This window comes from Chiloscyllium punctatum, chromosome 52 (assembly GCF_047496795.1).
Source record: "Chiloscyllium punctatum isolate Juve2018m chromosome 52, sChiPun1.3, whole genome shotgun sequence".
Taxonomy (NCBI): Eukaryota; Metazoa; Chordata; class Chondrichthyes; order Orectolobiformes; family Hemiscylliidae; genus Chiloscyllium; species Chiloscyllium punctatum.
This window is the reverse complement of record NC_092790.1, coordinates 36,517,265-36,540,496: the sequence shown is the minus strand read 5'-3', so window position 1 is coordinate 36,540,496 and position 23,232 is coordinate 36,517,265. Positions and strand designations below refer to the sequence as shown.

Here is a 23,232-nt window from a genome sequence, read left to right as displayed (position 1 = left end):
CATAGGAATAGAAGAGTTCACATTATTGGATCATTGGAATCTCTTGTGGGGTAGAATTGCCCTCCATCAGAAGGATGGATTGTACTGGCACTGGAAGGGAACAGTGGCTAGTGCTATTCAGGAGGCATTAACCCAGTGAAGGAATGTGGGTAAACCTAGAGAGAGAGTGAGGGAAGAGCTCGGTCCGACGCTGGTACAGTTCAGACGTCAAACAGTCAAGGCAGACAAGGGCAAGGCACAGAATGAGCAGTTTCACTGCATTTATTTCAATGGAGGAGGCCCGATAGGTCGGGCAGAGGAGCTCAGGGTATGGTTTTGAACATCGCACTGGGATATTATAGCAATTACAGAGGCATGACGTAATGATGGATAGGACCAGCAGCTTAATGTTCCAGTGTATAGATGCGATAGCAAAGATAGAAAGGGGGCAACAGAGCAGGGGGAGAGGTATTTTTGATTAGGGATAACATTACAGCTGGGCTTCAAGAGGGTATTCCTGGGAGTACATCCAGGCAGGTTATACAGGTGGAACTGAGAAATAAGAAAGGGATGATCTCCTTATTGGGATGGTAATGTTGACTGCCCCCCACTTCCCCAATAGTCAGCAGGGAGTTGAGAAGCAAATTTACTAAGAGATCACTTATCCGTAAGAACAGTATGGTTGTTTCCAAGACTTGACCTTCTTTGCTATTCATTCACAGGATGAGGGTGTCACTGGCTGGGCCCAAAGGGCAGTAAAGAGTCAACCACATTGCTGTGGGTCTGGAGTCACATGTAGGCCAGACCAGGTAAGGATGGCAGATTCCTTGCCTGAAGGATATTAGTGAATCTGATGAGTTTTGCTTTTCGCAATAATCAACAATGGATTCATGGTCTTTAATAGATTCTTAATTCCAAATTTTTATTGAATTCACAGTCCACTGTCTGCTGTGATGGGATCCAAACCCTGGGCCCCAGAACATTATCTGGGTGTCTGGATTATCCATCTAGTGATAATCTCACTCGGTCATTTGGCAGGGTGAGTGACTGAGGTATCCGTGGGGCAGCACATCAGCACCAAAGATCCCATGGTCTCTGTGGAAGATAGAAAGGGCTGGGGAGGGAGATATATCCCTGGTGGTGGGGTCTGACTGTAGGTAGCGGACATAGCAGAGGTTACTGGAGATTAGTGGGTGGCAGGTGAGGAGTGGGGGATTATATTCTTATTGTTGTTGGAGGGGTGGGGGGGGGAAGTTGGAGGTACAGGAAGTGGAGGATATGCGTTGGAGTGCATTGTTGATCAAGTGGGAGGGAAATGCGGTCCTTGAAAGAGGAAACCTTTCTGGGATGTCCTGGAGTGGAATTGCTTCTCCTGGGAGCAGATATGGCAGAGGCGGCGGAATTGAGAGTGCAGGATCACATTTTTACAGGAATATACTCGAGGGTAATCAGGAGAGCAAAAAGGGGACTTGAAATATCTCTAGGACATAGTTTAAGGAGAATCCAAAGAGATTCTACAAATAATTTAAGGATAAAATAATAACCAGACACAGAATAGGACCCCTTAAAGATCAACAAGACCATCTATGGAACAACAGGAGGTGGGAGAAATACTATGCTATTCTATTCTAGAGAGTTTGGAGAAATAAATAGTGATAATTTGAAAAGTGTCTATATTACAGAGGAGGAAGTACTGGATGTCTTAAACAGTAGCAAGGTGGATAAATCCCTGGGACCTGATCAGGTGTATTCCAGAAATTTGTGGAAAGCTAGGAAGGTGTTGGCAGTGCCCCTCCCTAAGGTATTTATATCATTGTTTGTGACAGGTGAGATGCTGGAAGATGGGTGCCATTATTTTAAAAAGGTGGTAAGGAAAGGCCAGGGAACAAGAGAACAGTCAACCTAACGTCCGTGGTAGGTAAGTTGTTGGAAGGGATTCTGAGGGACTGGATTTACATGTATCTGGAAAGACGAGGATTGATTAGGGCTCGTCAACATGGCTTTGTGTGTGGGAAATTCTCTCTCTCTAACTTGATTGAGTTTCTTTGAAGATGTGACAAAGATGATTAATGAAGGCAGACTGTGGACGTTGTCTATATGGACACTGAACGATGTTCCACATAGCAGACTCGTTAGCAAAGTTAGATAACATGGAATGTTGGGAGAACTAGCCATTTGGATACAAAACTGGCTTGAAGGTAGGAGGCAGAGGGTGGTGATGGAGGGTTGCTTTGCGGACTGGAGGCCTGTGAGCAGCATTGTCCTGCAGGAATGGGTATTAGGTCCTTAAATAAATGACTTGGATGTGAATGTATGAGATATGATCAGTGGGTTTACAGAAGACACCAAAATTGGAGGTGTAGTGGACAATGAAGCAGGTTAGTTCAGAATGCAACAGTATCTTGACCAGATGGGCCATTGGGGCGAGGAATGGCAGACTGGGCTCAATTTAGACAAATGTAAGCTGTTGGAATTTGGAAAGGAAATCAGAGCAGGACTTGTACACTTAATGGTAAAGTCCTTGGGAATGTTGCTGAACATAGAGACCATGGAGTGCAGGTTCATTGTTCCTTGAAAGTAGAGTCGAAGGTAGGCAGACTAGTGAAGGTGGTGTTTGTTATGCTTATATTTATTGGTCAATGCATTGAGTTCAGAAGCTGGGACGTCAAATTCTGGTTGGACAGGACATTGATTAAGCCATTTCAGGAATTATGTTTTAAGTTCGAAATTCCCTGTTCTGGAAAGGATGTTGTGAATCTTGAAAGAGTTCAGACAAGATTTTCAAAGACTTTGCTCGGGTTGGAGGATTTGGGCTACAGGGAGAGGGTGAATAGGCCAGGGGTAATTTCCCTGGAGAGGCAAAGACTGAGAGGTGACTTCATGGAGATCGATAAAGTCATGAAGGGCATGGATAAGGTGAACAGCCAGGGTCATTTCCCCCCAGTTAGTTGGGTTCAAAACAAGATCACATGGACTAAAGTTGAGAGGGCAAGGATTTAAAATGGATCTAAGGGGCAAAGTTTTCAAGCTGTGTGTGGTGTATGTGTGGAATGAGCTGCCGGATGAAGTAGTGGAGGCTGATACAATTACAACATTTGAAAGGCATCCGATTGGGTACGTGAATAGGAAGAGTTTCCAATGATACGGACCAATAGCTGGCAAATGGGACTCCGTTTGTTGAGGATTCCTCGTTGTCATGGACAAATTGGACCAAAGGTCTGTTTCTGTGCTGTACATCTCTATGACACTAATAAATGAAAATAAGATGTGTTCCTCTTTTGTGGAGAGCGAGCAGAAGCACAGATAATTGTCCTTGGAGCTGAGAAGGTTAAGCAGTGATTTTGACCAGGTGCAAATTTGTTTCTAGGATATCTAATCTGCAGAGTGAGGGGAATTGTTAACAATGTCACAATTTTAGTAACTGTTTTCAGGTAATTGGCAAATAATGTGAATATGTGAACATTATTTTATTCAGTAAGTTCTGAGTATCTGGAACAGTCTGAATGGCAGCTGGACACAGACTCAGCAGTTATTCATAATCAGATTTAGAATTTTACTTTTTAAGGGAAGATTTGGGGGGCTATGGGCAAAGGGGAAGGGAATTGAGACAGATTTGCAGCATCTCCAGAGGAAGAGGGTACATCCCAAATGTGCTGAATAGCCCCAGCCCCTGTGCTCTGTGATACTGCCCCCATTGACTGTGAATGTTGAAGCTCATCCCAGGGCAGAGAGAGGGAGGATCCCACCACTCACCTCACAATGGGCCCCGAATGATTGATATCAGCGCAGGCCAATAGGGGGCAGAGGGCAGTACTGGAGGACCAGGTTGTACCAGTTTGTCCTCCAACCAATTGGAGTGAATGAGGGCATCCTCAAGGCTGGAGCTAAAGAAAGGCACATATCGCAGAGATCTGAGAAACTGGAGGACATGAGATAGGGAGCGTTCTGTGGCTGGTGAGGAATTATATAAATCAGGAAGAGTTGTGAGGCTGGATGAAGTGACAGTGATCGGGAGAGTTGTGAGGATGGAGGAATTTAGAGTTAGTGAGGATTAGAGTCCTAATGTTATACAGCAAGGAAACAGGCCCTGTGGTCCACCCAGTCCATGCCGACCATAATTCCAAACTGAACTAATTGTACCTGCCTCCGCTTGGTCCACATCCATCCAAATATTTCCTAGTTATGTACTTATCTGAATGTCTTTTAAATATTGTAATTGTATTCACAGCTACCACTTCCTCTGGAAGTTCATTTCACATGTATAATTTTTTTAAAAACCCTAATGTCTTTTCTGAAATCTTTCTAATTTCTTCTCAAAATGAATGCAGCACAGTTTTGAATCCCCCCCCCCTCCCCCCCCAGCAAAACACTTTCTGATTTTGTAAACCTGTAATAAGGTGACCCCTCAACCTCGTGCACGCCAGTGAAAAAAATTCCCAGCCTATCCAGCCTCTCCTTAGAACACAATCCCTCCATTCATGGAAACATCCTGGTAAATCTCTTCTGAACCTGCTCCAATTTAATATCCTTCTTATAACAGCACCACCTGAACTGGACAGAGTATTCCAGAAGAGGCCTCCCCAACGTCCTGTACATCCTCAACATAACGTCCCAACTCCTGGACTCAAAGGTCTGAACAATGAAGGTAAGTGTGCTAAGCACTTTCTTAACCACCCTGTCTACATGTAACACAAATTTCAAAGACCTGAAGCCCTCGGTCGCTTTGTTCCCATATCACTACTCAAGGCTCTACTTTTATTGAGTGTAAGTCCTGCCCTCGTTTGTTTTGTCAGGATGTTATATTTTGCATTTATTCCAATCAAAAAAATTTTTTGAGTATAAAGGCAGTAGGAGTATAATTAAAAGAGAAATCAGGAGTCAAAAAAGGGCCGTGAGATAGCTTTGGCAAATAGGGTTAAGGATAATCCGAAGGGCTTTTGTAAATACATGGAAAAAAAAAGGCTAACTAGGGAGAAAATAGAGACCCTCAAAGATCAGCAAGGCAGCCATTGAGTGGAGCTGCAGGCGATGGGCGAGATAGGAAACAAGTATTTTGCATTAGTGTTTACTGTGAAGAAGTACATGGGAGATATAGAATGTGGCGAAATAAATGGTGTCATCTTGAAAAATGTCCATATTACAGAGGAGGAGGTGGTGCTGGATCGGTGGCTAAGGAGCTGGTGCAGGGGAAAAGGATTCACGTTTTTTGGATCATTATGATCTCCTCTGGAGTAGAGTTGACCTGCATAAGAAGGATGGATTGTACCTCAATTGGAAGGTGTCTAATATCTAGGCAGGGAGACTGGCTGGTGATACTCGGGAGGCATTAAACCAGTGAGGGAGTGGGTATAAACCCAAGAAGGTAGTGAGAATAGAGGTATGTCTGAGGCTGGTACAGTTCAGAAGTCAAATAGTCAAGGCAGGCAAGGGCAAGGAACAGAATGAAGACGGACTGAGCAGTTGCACTGCATTTACTTCAATAGAAGATGCCTGACAGGGAAAGCAGATGAGCTCAGGGTGTGGTTTTGAACATGGCACTGGGATATTATAGCAATTACAGAGGCATCACTCAGGGATGGATAGGCCTGGCAGCTTAATGTTCCAAGGTATAGATGCTATAGCAAGGATAGGAAGGGGGACAAGAGAGGAGGGGGAGTGGCATTTTTGATTCGAAATAGCATTATGTTTTTGCTTAGGGAGGATATTCCTGGGAGTATGGTCAGTGAAGTTATTTAGGTGGAACTGGGAAATGAGAATGGGATGATCACCTTATTGGGGTTTTCTGCATGGATTTCGTCTGGGCCCTCTGGTTTCCTCCCACAGTCCAAAGATGTGCAGGTTGGGTGGATTATCCAGGCTGAATTGCCCGTAATGTTCAGGGATGTGCAGGCTCTGGGAAATGCACTGTTACAGGGGCAGGTTAAGAGGCTTTCAGGGTCAGTATCAATGTGATGGGCTGAATGACCTGTTTCCACACTGTTGGGATTCTCTGATAATTCTATTTTTAAAATATTTACAGAAAATAATAGACCAGATCGAAAAGTTAAGGTTCTGAATTGGACAAAGGCCAATTTTGATGGCACAAGGCAAGAACTTTCATCTGGCCCCTCAAGCCTGCTCTACCATTCAATAAGATCAGGGCTGATCTTTTCATGGCCTCAGCTCCACATTCCTGCTCTCTCACCATAACCCTTAATTCCTTTCCTGTTCACAAATCGACATTTTGCCTTAAAAGCATTCAAGTTGATAACGTCAAATGCTGCACTCGGCAGGGAATTCCACAGATTCACAACCCTTTAGCTGAAGAAGCTCCTCCTGAACTCAGTCCTAAATCTGCTCCCCCTTATTTTGAGGTAATGCTCTGTAGTTTGAACCGACCCCAGTGGAAATAGCCTCCCTGCTTCTGTCTTATCTACTCTCTTCATAATTTTATTTTTTCCTATCCAACCTCCCATTCCTCTAAATTACAATGACTATAGAACCAGTTTTCTCAATCTCTCCACATACACCAACCCTCTCAACTCCCAACTCAAACTAGTGAACCTCCTGTGCCAGTGCATCCTTGCTAATGTAAGGGGACCAAACCTGGACACAGTACTCCAGGTGTGGCCTCACCAGCATCCTGTACAGCTGCAACATAACCATACCTCTAGCAATGAAGGACAATATTCCCTTCACTGCCATAATTACCTGCTGCACCTGCAAACCAACTTCCTGAGATTCATGCACAAGGCCACCCAGCTCTCTCTGCACAGCAGAATGCTGCAAGATTTCACCATTTCATCATCCAGTTTTCTGTTCGTACGACCAAAATGGATGACCTCACATTTCCCAACATTGAACTCCATCTGCCAGATCATTCACTTAACCTATCTGTATCCCTGTGCAGACTGACAGTGGCCTCTGCAGACATTGCTCTACCTCATCTTTGTATCAAATGTGAACTCTGACACCGGACACTTGGTCCTCAACTCCAAAACATTTGTGTAAATTGCAAACAGTTGTAGTGCCAACACTAATCCAAACACCCATTTATCCCCATTCTTTATTTTTTGCTGGTTAACCGATCCTGTATCTATGATAATACATTACCAATAATGCTGTGCATCTTTACCTTATTCAGCAGCTTTTTGTGTGGCAACTTATCGGATACCTTCTGGAAATCCAGGTACACCACATCCACCGAGTCCACCTTGTCCAACGCACTCGTCGTATCCTCAAATAATTCCAGTAAATGTGTTCTACATGACCTGTCTTTCCTGAATCCATGCTGTGTCTGCTCAATGAGACAATTTCTACCCAGATATCTCACCACTACTTCCTTGAGAGGTTCAAGCATTTTCTCCACTACAGATATTAAGCTAACGGGTCCTTTTGAAAATTAGTGGCACCACATTTGCAGCTTCCAGTCTGTGAAAACCATTCCAGAATCCACCAACTTTTAGTGAATTTTCACGAGTCTATTTGTTATTCTCCACCCCCCCCCCCCCCCCAGGAGAATCAAAGGTGATTGTACAAATACACTAAGGACAAATGAGTAACCAGGCAGATAATAGGTAACCGCAAATCAAGGCTGTCTGTGGAACCGCAGGAGGTGAGAGAGATTCTGTATGAGCGGAGAGGTTTTACAAACAAAATGTGCACATCGGAAAACACAAATTTGAACATCACAGTCTTGTGTTTTCAGTAAACGGGGAATTGCCTCTGTGTGGCTGCAGGCATGGGTGCGCGCCACCATCTTTATTTGGGGCAAGAATTCACTGGAAACATGCGGAGCCACCAGTTTTTTAGGGGGCAAGGTGCAGCCAGGCGCATGTGCAGCCTTTCTCTGGTACAGAGTCATTGGGCAGGATTTACACAGAGCACATTCAATCTCAGAGAAATGGATGTTTATTTCTGGATTTGTTTCGTCATTCATTTAAATGATTTGGTATCGTAAATGAGTTTGCAGGTCATACAAAATTGGAGGTGTTGTGGATAATCAAGAACGTTACCTCAGATTACAATGAGATATTGGTCAGATGGGGTATAATTTAGATAAATGTGAGGTGCTGCATTTTGGAAAACCAAATCAGGGCAGGACTTATACACTGAATGACAAGGCCCTGGAGATGTTTGCGGAACAAAGAGACCTTGGACTGAAGGTTCATAGTCCTTGCAAGTCAAGGATAGGATGCTGAAGAAGGTGTTTAGTATATTTTCCTTTATTGATTCGAGCATTGAGTATAGGATGTGGGAGGTCATGTTACTATACAGGACATTCGTTAGGTCACTTTTGGAATATTGTGTGCAATTCTGGCCTACCTCCTATCAGAAGGGTGCTGTGAAACTTGAAAGGTTTCATAAAAGACTTACAAGGATGTTGTTAGGGTTGGAGGATTTGAGCTACAGGGTGAGGCATAAAAGGCTGGGGCTGTTTTCCCTGGAGTGCCATAGGCTGAGCAGTGATGTTATAGAGATTTATACAATCATGAGGGGCATGAATAGAGTAAATGAACAAGGTGTTTTCCCTGGAGTGGTGGTGTCCAGAATTAGAGGGCATTGCTTTAGGGTGAACGGAGAAAATTTCAAAGGGGCCTAAAGGACAACTCTTTCATGCAGTGGGTGGAATGAGCTGCCAGAGGAAGTGATGGAGGCTAGTACAATTAAAACATGTTAAAGGCATCTAACTAGACATATGATATGTTTAGGAAGCGTTTACAGGGATATAGGCCAAGTGCCGGCAAATGGGAATAGACTAGGTTCGGATACCTGTTTGGCAAGGATGAGTTAGACCGAAGGGTCTGTGTCGGTGCTATACATCTCTATGACTGTGGGATCGTAACAGCTTATACTGCTCTGCTTCATCTCTGGGTTCCCTCATGACCACTTTGTCAATATCTAGCTTCCTCAATCTTGAACAATGGGTGTATTTTTGGTCTGTTTGATTTTTTACTATTATTGTTACAGACATTTTTGTAAGTTAATTTTTCACTGCCGCCCAGCCCCTGACCATGTGCTGCTTATCAATATTTTCCGGAAAATCTTTAATGGTCGAGAATTCCTTTTTCCAATAAGCAAGTGTATCTTCCTTCCATTTCTGACTATCTCATTCTGCACCATTTTCATTCCCTGTAATCCATTTTGCACTCCTTGAAACATCAACTGTGTTTCTCCTTCCACAGATACTAGTGATAAATGCCAAAGCCCTGTTGCCTGGGAGAGGGTGATGTTTGACTTTCTTGTACAGCTGCAGTTTGTGTGGTGAAGGTGCTCCCACAATGTGGTTGGTTAAGAGACATTACAGAGTATTCATTCAGCAACAGTAAAGATCTGAAGGTAATGTCCAAATCAAGAACAGTTCATATTTTTATTGTCATGCTTATAATTCCACAAAAATATTATTTCGAATTTTAAACATCAGGCCAGAGATGGTGATATTAGGTCAGGTGACCAAAAGCGTTGTCAAATAAGCAGGTTTTGAGAAATGTCTTAAAGGAGGAAAGCAGACCTGAGAGGTTTTGGCTGTGAATTTCAGAACGTGTTGCTTTGGCAACTGTGAAAGCAGCCACACTGGTGAAGTAATGAATTAACAGATCATTGGGAGTCTCGAACAGAATGGGTTGTCGAGGTCTCAAAGGGTGTGTGACGCAGTGAGCTAGGGATGATCACAACCAGGAATTAAATCAAGGGTGAGAATTTTAAATTGAGGGATGTGGGCCGGATGCTGGCAGGTGAGACTAGATTGGGTTGGAATATCTGGTCGGCATGGACGGGTTGGATTGAAGGGTCTGTTTCCAAGCTATACATCGCTGTAGCTCTATGTTCTTGATTATGAATAGCAGCCTTTTGATGGATCAACAAGTTCTGGTACAAGGGAGTACTTGGGCAATAGAGATTTAGTTTTTCTTGAGATTACAGGGAGGTTGAATGTGGGAAGCTGGCCAGGAGTATGTTTGGATAATGAAGTCTGGAGATAACACAAGGTGGATGAGAGTATATGAGCTGAGACAAGGGTGGAATCAGCTTAGTGGCCTTAGAGTGGGACTGGGCTGTCACCCTCACCTCGCCTCTGGGATTCAGCTGGTTGTCAGGTTGTGAATCAGGGCGGTAACACAATCTGGAGCTGAGTGGTCCTGGTGGAGCCTAAAATGAGTGTCACTCAGCTGGCTGTTGCTGAGCAGCTGCTGCTTGATAGCCCTGTTGATAACATTTTCCATCACTTTACTGCTGGTCGAGTGTGGACTGATAGATGGAAATTGGCTGGGTTGTATTGCCCTGTGTTTTTGTGTTGAACATCCCTGGGCAATGTTCCACATTGTTGGTCGATGCCAGTGCTGGAGCGGTACTTGGCTTGGTGGGTGGCAAGTTCAGGAGCACAAACCATCAGTGTTATTGCCAGAATATTTGCAGGGCCCATAGCCTTTGCACGACTTAACCATTTCTTGATGTTATTCAAACTCAACCGAACTGGCTTAAACTCACATCTGTGATGTTAGAAACCACTGGAGAAGGCTGAGATGGATCATCCCACTTTGCACTTCTGGATGCAGATTGCTGCAAATGCTGTTGTCTTATCTGGTGCATGGGTGTGTGAGGCCCCTCCATCAGTCAGGGTGGGGATATCTGTGATGCTTCCTTCAGTGAGTTGTTTAACTGTCCATCACCGTTCACAACTGGGTGTGGCAGAACTGCAGAGCTCCGATCGGTTCCACTGGATGTAGGATCACTTAGCTCTGTTGCTTGCTGCTGATGCTGTTTGAAATGCAGATGGTCCTGTTTGGTAGATTCACCAGGTTGGCACTTCATTTTTAAGTCTGCCTGGTGCTGCTCATGGCATGCCCTCCTTTCCTGTCCATTGTGATGGGTGAGAGCGGGATTTGCAAACCCATGAGATTACAGATTGTGCTGGAGTACAGTTCTGCTGCTGTTGATGTCCCACAGTGCCTCAGAGATACCGAGTTTGAGATCCTACATCTCTTCAGAGTCTGTCCCATTTAGAACGGTGATAGTGCCACTCAACGCGATGGAGGTTTTTCTCAACCTTAAGCTCAGACTTGTGTTTCCAAAAGGAATGTGTGATGGTCGCTCGTACTGATACTGTCATGGACAGATGGATCTGCAGCTGGTCAATTCATAACAATGAGATCACTCTTGTTTTTCCCTCTTGTTGGTTCCCTCACCACCCGCTGTAGACTCAGTTGAGCAGCTATACCCTTTAGGACCTGACCACCTCAGTCAGTAATTCTGTTGCAGAGCTCGTCTCGATAGTGGACATTGAAATCCTGTACCCAGAGTACGTTTGACACCATTTTACTTCCTCAGTGCTTCCTTCAAATGTTGTTCAACATGAAGAAGAACTGATCCATCAGCCAAGGGAGGACAGTACGTGGTAATCAGCAGGAGCCATGAGATTTCCTGGTGTCCGGAGTCCATGCTGAGTACTCCAAGGGCAAATCCTCCCTGTCTTGTGCCATGACCTCTGCCTGGTCTGTCCTGCTGGTGGGGCAGGACATATCCAGAGATTTCAGGAGAAAGTGAAGACTGCAGATGCTGGAGGTCAGAGTCAAGAGTCTGGTGCTGGAAAAGCACAGCAGGTCAGGCTGATAACTGGCTTAGGCTCGAAACATCGATTCTCCTTCTCCTCGGATGTTGCCTGACCTGTTGTGTTTTTCCATCACTACAATCTCAATCTCTTGGGATGGTGATGGTGGTGTCTGGTCATTGTCTGTAAGGGTTGATTTCATGAGTATGAGTATGTCAGGCTGTTCCTTGATTGGTCTGTGAGACAGCTCGGCACAATTTGGCACCAAACTCCAGATGTTAGTCTGGAGGACATTGCACCATTGAGAGGGCTGATTCTGTGGTTGTATTTTCTAGTGCCTTCTTAGATGACGAGTGGTCCATCCAGTTTCATTCCTTTGTTAAGACTTTGCAGTGATTAATACAGTGAGTAGCTGGCTGGGCCACTGTCAGGTTGGGAGGGTTTTTTCTGCCATTGACAATGTTTCCATGGAGATCAGGAGATTCCTAATTCCAGTTATTTTTTCTTGAATTCAGATTCCACCATCTGCCAAGATGGGATTCGAACCAGGACTTCAGTCGTTTGTTTTAATATTTTGGATAAAATGTAAATACATTAGGTTTGTTCACTCACTTTAAATATCACTTACCCAGGTTTGGTTTCTTTGTGAAACACTGTCCATCATCCTGTCTCCTCCATCCTTCTCTCCAACAACAAGAGTTTGGAGCACATGGAGGTTCTCTGTCACTAAGACTGAGATAATCCGATCTGCTGCTTCCCCCCCCCCCCCCTCACGTGGTGTTCCTGGTTTTTGTCCAAACCTACATTTTTCTCCAATCTCATCTCCTGTCAAGCCTTATCAGAGCTCCTCTTGACCCTTTACCCTAATCTCACTAAACCATAGACTTTCCAACTCTCTTTTCTCCTCCACCTCATCAGTCCCCTTCACCTATTCACAGACATTGTTCCTTGTTCTGTCTTTTCTGGTTATGGTCCTTCTCTCCCATTCTGTGAAAAACTGATATTTGACCTCACGTTTGTTGGAAAATCCTGCTCCATCTCCACACTCCCTTTCCTTTCTGAATTCCATGCATTTGGTGTCCCTCATGGATCTATCCTTGGCCCCTCCTGTATCTTGCCTACATACTGTCAGGAGGTGATATTGTGCAAAAGCACCATGTTGGGTTTAACATGTACACTGACGATGCCCAGCTCTCCCTCCCCATCATCCCTCTCCATTACTCCACTGTTACTCAGTTATCAAATTACTTACCACATTCCCACTACTTGATTAGGTGCAATTTCCTCCAATGAAACATTGTCACAGTTAAACCCATTGCCTTACAAATTCCTTTTCCTAACTGCTGAACCTCTCCCTCTCACTGGGAATTATGCAGCAGAACTAGACTCTTCACAATGTTGCTGTTATATCTGACGCGAAGCTGACCTTCTTATTAGACATCTACACAATCCCAAACACCAGGAATTCCAATCTCTAAACCGTTGCTTATCTCCTCTTCACCCTAGCTCCATTGCTACTAAAAACCCTTACCCATGTCTGTGTTACCTTTAAACTTGACGAATCCAAAGCAGAACCCTTGATTCTGTGACTGGCTCAGAATCTGGTTTCAGACTCCCCTTTCAGTATTTACCCTCAGACACATCAGTATTTATTCTGTCAAACCCCTTAAGAATCTGGTGGTGCGGTCTGATTGTTGCTGGTGGAAATGGCAGAGGATGATGTGTTGTATCTGGGTGGAAGGTAAGGACTTGGGGGGGGGGGGGGGGTGTTCTATCCTTGTTGCAATTGGAGGTGTGGGTTTCAAAGGCAGAGGTGCAGGAAGTGGAGGAGATATAGTGGATGGTATTGACCACATGGGAGGGGAAATTGCACTCCTTGAAATATGGGGCCATTTGGTATGTTCTGGCCTCACTGGAACACTGCAGTAAGCATGAGACAGAGATGTTGGCCAGGGAACAGGCTCGTGTGTTAAAGTGGCAGGCAGCTGGAAGCTCGGGGTCTGTTTTTGCAGCAGAACGTAGATCATCAGTCACCATTTCCGCCACCTCCACTGAGATGCTGCCAGACACAGGTTCCTGTCCCCTCCATTAACAGCTATGCACCCTCCCCCCCCCCCAAGCCAGATGGTAATCCACTCCTTTGTCTTTCCAAATGTTCGAGTCTCTCTTTGGGTTATGTCCCTGCCTATTATTTACTCTTTAACCCCTATGATCTGCAGGTTAGTTGAATTGGCCAAGCTAAATTTCCCATAATGCTCAGGGATGTGTAGGTTAGTTGCATTAGTCAGGAGAAATATACAGTAATAGGGTAGGGGAATGGGTCTGGGTGGGATACCCTTCGGAGGGATGCTGTGGACCTTTTGGGCCAAATGGCCTGTTTCCACAGCGTCAGAATTCTAATTTTCCCAGCTCCATCGGTTCTGAGGAAGGGCCACTGGACAGATTTTTGTTCCCAGATGCTGCCAGACCTGCTGAGCTTTCCCAGCACCTTCTGCTTGTTGTTCCTGATTGACACCATCCATACACCTTCGGGGTTTGATTCAGACAGGGGGAGGATCCCACCACTGACCTCACAATGGGGTCCAGCTGATTGATGGCAGCTTCGGACCAATAGGAAAAGGTGGTGGGACTGGTGGACCAAGTGCAACTAGTTGGTCATCCAAACAATGGGAGTGAATGAGGGGCGTGGCCAGTGGTATGACACGTCACCAGTAACTCTGCTGATGCAGTGCCACGTAACTCGGCCGTCGGTGAATGTGGGAGACACAAACAGGGAAGGGGAGAGTGGCCTTGGAGACGGAGATAATGAGTCACTTTCGACTGGAAAGTTTTAATTACACTCTGTGCGGTTTGAAAGTCTGAACTAGAAACTCTTAATCCCCCGTTTGCAGCAGATGGGAAAGTGGCTGCGGCCCTCAGGCTGTGAAAGGTCCTGGGATATGGCCGCCATTTTTATTGGGGGTAAGGTATAGTGAGGCGCATGTGCATGTCACCTTCCTCGGGTGGTGGGGGGGGGGCGTGCAACTTGAAAAGAGGCATTTACACATCAAGCACATACCAAGAAAAAAGTGTGTCTTTATATTCTTCCTGTACTGACTGAGTTTTGTTTTGTGAATTCATTTCATAGGATATTAAATGAGAATAATTGGGGCTGGGATCTCAAAAGCAAGTTTTTACAGTCAATGGGGTCATCAGGATCTGAATGTTATTGGCATTTAACTGTGGAAGGAGAAAGGTTTCTCTGCTCTGTTTGTGGGAAGATATCTCCAATATTTTTGTTAAGAAGAAAGATGTACAAATTCATGATTGGGTCACCCTTTGGGTATCTGCTGTGTTCTGGGCCCTACAGCTGAGGAAGGAGATATAAGCCTGAGAGGGAGCACAGATTTATCCAAATTACACCTCGTCTCTTTGTAAGAACTCTCAGATTTAGACCCAATCACCCACTTCATGATGTTAACCTGTAAACTTCATATTTTTAATTACCTGTAAACTTCCCATTAAAAATCCTTTTGGACTAAAATTCCATTACCTTTTCAGGTGGAATGTTCCAGCTTCTGACAACTGTCTGTTCATTCCGAAACTGCTGAGGTCCATGTTGACTCTGGGGTTACAAAGGGCTGAATTGAAAGATGAGGTTCTGTCCCTGAGCTCCCATTGAGATGCATTGGAACAGTACAGGAGGCTGAGGGCAGTGTAGGTGTGAGCAGACAATGAAAATGACAGGGCTGCATTGTGAGGGCTGCTTGGCTCAATGAGAGTGTTTTGGAGTTGGGTGTAAACAGAGTGGGGTGAGACAGGGAGAAGGTGAAGCTGAAACTCAGTTTTAGTTCAGGCCTTTCAGAAATTCACAGTCCCAATGGGAACAGCCAGTTTTTAAGTGATACCTGCGGAGTATTTTTTTAACAGTTTTTAAAGTATTTTTTTTTCTGAGGGCAGTTGAGAGTTAACCACATTGCTGTGGGTCTGGAGTCACATGTAGGCCAGACCAGGTGAGAATGACCGTTTCCTTCCCTACAGGACATTAGTAAACCAGATGGGTTACTAACAATCAACAATAGTTTCATGGTCATCATTCGCCTTTTCATTCTAGATTGTATTGAATTCCGATGCTGCCATCAGCCATGTTGGGATTCTATCCCTAATCCTCGGAACACTGTACATATCACTCATCTGGCAGGAATACCATTAAGCCATTGCCTCCCTTTTTAGCAATGTTTAAAATAAAGTTCCATCATTCTACGTGTACAATGTGAGATAAAATACTGCAACGTCCATGTGTCAGCCTCTCCAAAAGGTCAATCAACAGAAATTTGTTTGAGGGCGAAATATTTCACTTATTTTTCGGGGGGGGGGGTGGGTTATTAAACAAAAATGAATCCAAATAAAAACCTTAAGCCACGGCCATGTAATTTCTGAAGCCGGAGGGAGATTACAGAGACAGGGAGGGTGGTGAGGCTGGAGGGGGATTACAGAGACAGGGAGGGTTGTGGGGCCAGAGGGGGATTGTTGTCCAAACATCACTGTGGTGTACATGGACTGCAGCATTTCAGGGAGGCGGTTAACCACCACTTTCTCCAAGACAAGTAAAGGTGGCCAATAAATACTGGTCTGGGCAGCAAAGGCAACCCCCAGTGAATAAAACCAAGCAGTGACCTCCCTGAGCTGACTTGCTGTGAAGTTACAAACCTCTCTGGAAATGGAGTGGGCAGAGAAGAGAAACAGTGACATTTCACAGCTGGCCTCAGAGAGACCTCACCCTTGGAAGTACTCAGAGCCGGGGATCAGCTCAGTGAGTTTCAGTCTCTTCAAATATCAATCTTAGTCGGTTTTATTTTATTAAATCTACAATCGTGAGTCAGGTGACTATTTCTTTTTAATGTCTTAGGGTCTCTTGATTAAATGTTTAAGATATAAAACGTAAGCATTAAGTTATTCTCGGGCAGTATTTTTCGAGCAGTAAGACTGTGCCTTTGTCTTGGTCTGTCGATTGTTAAGGCGGAGAGATGGCCTGTTGTAGAGTGGCGTGCTGTTCCTGTCAGATGAGGGAGATTAGGGAGAGTTTCAATGATCCTGATAATTGTCTGCAGGAAGTGTGATTGCAAATCCTATTGGAACGTATGGATTGGTGGAGGAGTGATTAAAGGCAGTGAAGAATTGACAGGAGCCGGGGGTGGGGTGGGCGGTGTGATAGGTGGCAGTCTCAGGAATGCAGGATACTGCAGATACAGTCAGGTAGATGGGTTACCTCCAGGAAAGCTAGGAGGGGTAGGTTGGTACTGCAGGAGTCTCCTGTGGCTATCCCCATCTCAGACAAGTATACGGTTTTGGAAAATGTAGGTGGTAATACACTTTCAGGGGAATGTAGCACTGACAGCCAAGTTACTGGTACTGAGACTGGCTTCTAACGTAATGTGAAGTATATCCAGTTCCACACGATCGATGGTGAGAGGGGACTCTCTAGTCAGGGGCACAGTCTGCCGTTTCTGCAGCTGACAGTGAGACATCAGAATGGGGTGGTGCCGCCCTGGTGCCAGTGTCAAGGATGTCTCTGAGGGAGCAGAATATTCTCAAAAGGGAAAATAACCAGTGGGAGGTCATTGTACATTGGTACCAATGGCGTAGGAAGGTGAAAGCATGGGGTCCTGACGAGCAGGGAGATTTGCTAGTGCCACTCGGGAGGCATTAAACCAGTGAGGGAGTCGGGGTAATCCTAAAGGGATAGTGAGAAAAGAGGTGAGTCTGAGGCTGGTACTGTTCACAGGTCAGACTGTCAAGGCAGGCAAGAGCAAGTCACAGAATGAGGTGCGATGGACCAGTTACACTGCATTTATTTCAGTGCAAGAGACCTGACAGGTCAGGCAGATGGGCTCAGGGTATGGTTTTGAACAAGGCTGTCTATGGAACCACAGGGGGTGCAAAAGATATGCAAATATTTCACGTCATTTTTATTGGTGAAGTATATGAAGCTCGAGAGTTTGGAGAAATAAACACTGGTAACTTGAAAAGTGTCCATGTTACAGAGGTGGTGGTACTGGATGTCTTAAATCGCATCAAGGTGGATAAAGCCCTGGAACCTGATCAGGTGTATCCTGGAACTTTCTGGAAATCTAGGGAAGTGATTGTTGGGCCTCTCCTGAGGTATTTGTATCATTGATAGCGACAGGTGAGGTGCCATTATTTTTAAAAACGTGGTAAGGAGAGGTCATGGAACAAGAGAACAGTGAGCCTGAAGTCAGTGGCAGGCAAGTTGTTGGAAGGGATTCTGAGGGACAGGATAACCATCTATTTGGAAAGGTAAGGAATGATCAGGGAGAGTCAATGTGACTTTGTACATGCACAATTGGGTCTCACTAACTTGAGTGAGTGTTTTGAAGTGACAAAGAAAATTGATTAAGCCAGGTAGTGAATGTTGTTTATATGAACATTCAACAAGGTTCCACAAAGCAGACTGGTTCGCAGGGTTAGATAACATGGAATGCAGGGAGAGCAAGCCATTACAAAACTGCCTGGAAGGTAGGAGACAGAGGATGATGATGGAGGGTTGCTTTGCGGACTGGAGGCCTGTGAGCAGCAATGTGCTGCAAGGATGGATATTGGGCCCTTAAATAAATGACTTGAATGTGAATATATGAGGTATGGTTAGTAGGTTTACAGAAGACACCAAAATTGGAGATGTAGTGGAGAGTGAAGAAGGTTAGTTCAGAATACAACAGGATCTTGATCAGATGAGCCATTGGAGCAAGGAATGGCAGACGGAGTTCAATTTAGATAAATGTGAGCTGTTGGATTTTGGAAAGGCAAATCAGGGCAGGACTTATTCACTTAATGGTAAAGTCCTGGGGAACATTGCTGAACAAAGAGACCTTGGAGTGCAGGTTCCTAGTTCCTTGAACGTAGAGTCACAGGTAGGTAAGGGAGTGAATGCAGCATTTGGTATGCTCCCCGTTATTGGTCAATGCATTGAATGCAGCTGTTGTAACGTCATATTGTGGCTGGACAGGGCACTGATTGAGGCCCTTCTGGAATTCTGTTTTCAGTTCCAATCTCTCTGTTCTCGGAATAACGTTGAGAAACTTGATAGGGTTCAGAAAACATTTGCAAGGATTTTGCCAGGGTTGGACGGTTTGAGCTTATTGGGCAAGGCTGAATAGGCTGTCTATTTTCCCTGGAGAGTTGGAGTCTGAGCGGTGATCTTATAAAATCATGAAGGGCATGGATAAGGTGAGCAGTCAGGGACTTTTTCCCAAGTTCGGTGGGTCCAGAACTAGAGGGTACAGGCTTAAGGTGAGAGGGAAAAGATTTAAAAGGGATCTAAGGGGCATCTTATTCATGTTGAGGGCATTGCAAGTATGGAGTGAACTGCCAAAGGAAGGGGTGGAGTCTAGTACAGCAGCATTTAAAAGGCATTTGATTGGGTACATGAAGAGGAACGATTTAGAGGGATAAGGGTGAACCGCTGGCAAATGGGACTCCATTAATGCTCTCCGTTATTGGTCAATGCATTGAATACAGAAGCTGGGATGTCATATTGTGGCTGGACAGGACATTGGTTAAGCCACTTCTGGAATTCTGTTTTCAGTTTGAATTTTCCTGTTCTGGGAAGGATGTTGTGAAACTTGAAAAGGTTTGGACAAGATTTACAAAAACGTTGCCAAGATTGGAGGATTTGGCCGACAGGGAGAGGCTGAATAGGCTGGGGCTATTTTCTCTGGAGAGTCAAAGACTGAGAGGTGACTTCATGGAGATATATAAAATCACGAGGGGTGTGAATAAGGTGAGCAGCCGGGGTCCTATTTCCTCAGGTTAGGTGGGTCCAAAACTAGAGCACCTGGGTTTAAATTGAGAGGGGAAACATTTAAAAGGGATCTAAAAGGCAACGTTTTCAAGCTGAGTGTGGTGTGTGTATGGGAGGGGTTACCAGATGAAGTCGTGAAGGCTGAAAAATCACAACATTTAAAAGGCTTCCAATTGGGTCCATGAATAGGAAGGGTTTTGATGGATACAGGCCAATAGCTGGTAAATGGGAATCCATTCGTTTAGGATTCCTCGTTGGCATGGACGAATTGGACCGAAGGTCTGTTTCTTTGATCCTAATAAATTAAGATGCATTCCTCTATTTTGTGGCGAGCTAGCTGAAACAAACATAAATATCCTTGGAGCTGAGAAGGTGAAGCAGTGATTTCGACCTGGTGCAGATTTGGTTCCAAGGTCTTGAATTTGCAGAGAGAGAGAGGAATTGTTAGCACTGTCACAATTTTTAGTAACTACTTTCAAGTAATTGGCAAATAATACAAGGTGAAAATGTGAACACTATTTTATTCAGTAAGTTCTGAGCATCTGGAACAGTCTGAACGACACAGATTCAGCAGGTATTCTGAAACAGACTTGGAATTTTACTTTTTAAGGTAAGATTTGGGGGGCCGTGGGCACATGGGAGGGGACTTGGGACCGACTTGCAGCATCTCCAGAGGGAGAGAATACAGCCCCAATGGGCTGAATAGCCCCCAGCCCCTGTGCTCTGTGATACAGCCCCATTCACTGTGAATGATGGAGCTCATCCCAGGGCAGAGACAGGGAGGAACCAACCACTCTCAATCGGCGCCAGCTTAATTAACGACAGCTCCAGACCAATAGGAGAGGTTGTGTGGTCCTGCAGCCAATGGGAGTGAATGAGGGGTGTGGCCAGCAAGACAGCGCCTGTCCATGAGCTGTGCAGATGCCGTGTCACTGTTTGGGGTTGGGAGAGACAGCAGAGACTGGGACAGAGGCTGTGGGACCTGAATTACAAACTCCCGGTAAATTAAAACCAAAAGAACTGCAGAAGATGTAAATCAGAAACAACAACCAGGAGGTTCTGGAAAAGCTCAGCAGGTCTGGCAGCATCTGTGATGAGAAATCAGATAAAGTTTCAGACCCAGTGTCCCTTCCTCAGGACAGATATTACTGAGAAAACAAGTCAGTTTTAGTGCAGAAGTTAGTGTGGGGGGAGGATAAAAGGAGTAAACGATAGGTGGGGATAGAGTGAGAAGAACGGTTGGGTAAAGGAGTGGATAACAATCTGTCTGGGGGAGGATGATTAGCTGTTAATGGAGACTGTTAGTGGCTAACTATAGGTAGTGTGTAATGGCAGACTGTGAAAACTGGTGTGTGGGGTAGGGGGCTACGACATGAGGTTGTTAACTTATGGTTAGCATCAATGAAGTAAACACAATGACTGCAGATGCTGGAAAGCAAATAGTGGATTAGTGGTGCTGGAAGAGCACAGCAGTTCAGGCAGCATTTAACGAGCAGCGAAATCGACGTTCGCTGCTCGTTGGATGCTGCCTGTTCTGCTGTGCTCTTCCAGCACCACTAATCCAACTTATGGTTAGCCACTAGCTGTCTCCATTGTGAGCTGTTCCCCACCTATATCACTCCACGATTGAAGCTGCCGAGGACACGAACCTTTGGAATATCCTCCCTAACTCCCTCTCTCCGCCTTAAAGATGTATCTAAAAATCGTTCTCTTTAATCAACGTTTCCATCATTCGTGAAGCATTTGAGGAGATTTGTCAATGTGAAAGGCTCCATACAATGCAGGTAGTTGTTGTTATTGTCTGACCTCAGGAGAAACAGGGATGAGCCCTCTCTCTCTCATACCTGATGAACAGCAGCAAAAGCAGGAAGCACTGAGCATGCTCCAGCCCACAGTGGGCTTCGGATTATTGATATCAGCGCAGGACCAATAAGAGTGGGGGAACTGTGGCTAGAGGTGCTCGTTGGTCCTTCAACCAATCAGAATGAATGAGGGGCGGGGTAATACTCAACCACGTGATAAACTTCACTGACAGCACAGTGTTGTTGTGACCAAGGCATTGGAAATGTGTGAAGGTGCAGGGCAGGGGGAAGGAAAAACTTATTGACCAGGAAGAGGAGGAAATTTTCATGGTATGGGATGAGAGGTTTTACAGAACTTGGTGCACGTAGTAAAACACAAATTTAAAAATCCCAAATTCTGCACCATTTTCCCTCCCGATAATGCATTTTGCACTCCCTGAAATATCAACTATGTGTTTCTCCGTCCACAGATACCAGTGATCAGTGCTAAAGCCCGATTGCCTGTGGAGAAGGTGATGTTTGACTTCCTTGTACAGCTACAGTTCGTGTGGTGAAGGTGCTCCTACAATGTGTTTGGGTAAGAGCTGTTATAGATTATTCACTCAGCGACAGTGAAGAATTGACAAAATGTGTGCAAATCAACAACAGTTGTTTTTTTTTATCATGTTTATAATTCCACAGACATATGATTGAGAACTTGTGACATAAGGCCACAGCTGGAGATATTAGGTCAGGTGATCAAAAGAATTGCCAAATAAGCAGGTTTTCAGGAATACCTTAAAGGAGGAAAGCAGGTCTGAGAGGGTTAGGGTGGGAATTCCAGACCGTGTTGCCTTGGCAACGGTAGAAACAGCTAGACAGGTGAAGCATTGATTAAACATATCGTTGGGAGTCTGAAAGAAAATGAGTTGTCGAGGTCTCACAGATTGTGTGGTTCAGGGAGACAGGGATGTTCACAGCCAGGAATTACATCAAGGGTGAGAATTTTAAATTGTTGCTTGTTAATAGGAGCCTTTTGATGAATCAACAAGTTTTGGTACAAGTGAGCGCTTGGGCAGTAGGGTTTTAGATACTCTTGAGATTACATGGAAGTTGAATGTGGGAGGCTGGCCAGGAGTGTGTATGGATAATGAAGTCTGGAGATAACACAGGAATGGACGAGTGTTTCAGTAAATGAGCTGAGACTAGGGTGGAGTTGGGTGATGTCACTGATGTAGGAATAGTACTTTTGGAGTTGGGCTGCTCCTCCTCCTCCTCATCACCCCCCCCCCTCCCCAATTCACAGATATTGTTCCTTGTTCTATCTGTCTGTCTTTTCGGGTTATGTCCTTCTCTCCCATTCTGCTACAAACTAATATTTGACCCCACCGTTGTTGCAAAAACCTACTCCATCCTGACTCTCCCTTTCCTTTCTGAATTCCTTGTATTTGGTGTCCCTTAAGGATCTCTCCTTGTTCCCTCCTGTTTCTCACCTACATACTGCCAGGAGGTGACATTGTCCAAAAGCACCGTGTTAGGTTTCACATGTACACTGACAATGCCCAGCTCTCCCTCCCCATCATCCCTCTCCATTACTCCGTTATCAAACTGCTCATCACACTCCCACCAAGCGATTGGCTGCAATTTCCTGCAACGGAACATTGCAATGGTTAAACCCATTGCCTTCAGTTGCTATTACAAATCACTTTCCCTTACTGCTGAGCCCCTCACTCTCCCTGGGAACTGTCTGAGGCAGAACCACACTCTTGACAATATTGCTCTCATATCTGACCCCAAGGTGACCTTCTGATCAGACATCTACACAATCACAAACACCAGGAATTACAATCTCTTAAAATGTTGCTTCTCTCCACCTCACCCCAGCTCCATTGCTTATGAAACCCCTGACCTGTGTCGGTGTTGCCTTAAACTTGACGAATCCAAAACAGAATCCGTGATTCTGTGACTGACCCAGAATCTGGTTCCAGACTCCCTCATGATGAGAAACATCCTCTCAGTATTTACCCTGTCAAACTCCTTAAGAATCCTACATGTTACAATGAGATCCCCTCTCATTCTTCCCAAATCCAGTGAGTAAAGTCCCAACGTCTTCAGCCTTTTCTTAAAAAATAATCCCTGCAAACCAGGGT

The 23,232-nt window shown here is 45.0% G+C and overlaps 1 long non-coding RNA gene across 11 annotated transcripts in view; it reads left to right on the top strand.

Moving 5' to 3' along the window:
- Window positions 1–23,232, top strand: part of LOC140470988 (uncharacterized) — a 55,917-nt gene that overhangs the window by 6,090 nt on the left and 26,595 nt on the right. For 4 of the 11 annotated variants that reach the window (XR_011956822.1, XR_011956824.1, XR_011956823.1 and 1 more), the window contains 4 exons: window positions 702–788; window positions 4,520–4,624; window positions 9,144–9,297; window positions 21,574–21,680. This is a non-coding gene — a long non-coding RNA (uncharacterized lncRNA). Of the gene's footprint in view, window positions 1–701; window positions 789–1,805; window positions 1,898–4,519; window positions 4,625–9,143; window positions 9,298–12,018; window positions 12,089–20,841; window positions 21,434–21,573; window positions 21,681–23,232 lie in introns of those variants that run through there. The other 7 variants (XR_011956825.1, XR_011956826.1, XR_011956828.1 and 4 more) reach the window with 7 other exon arrangements.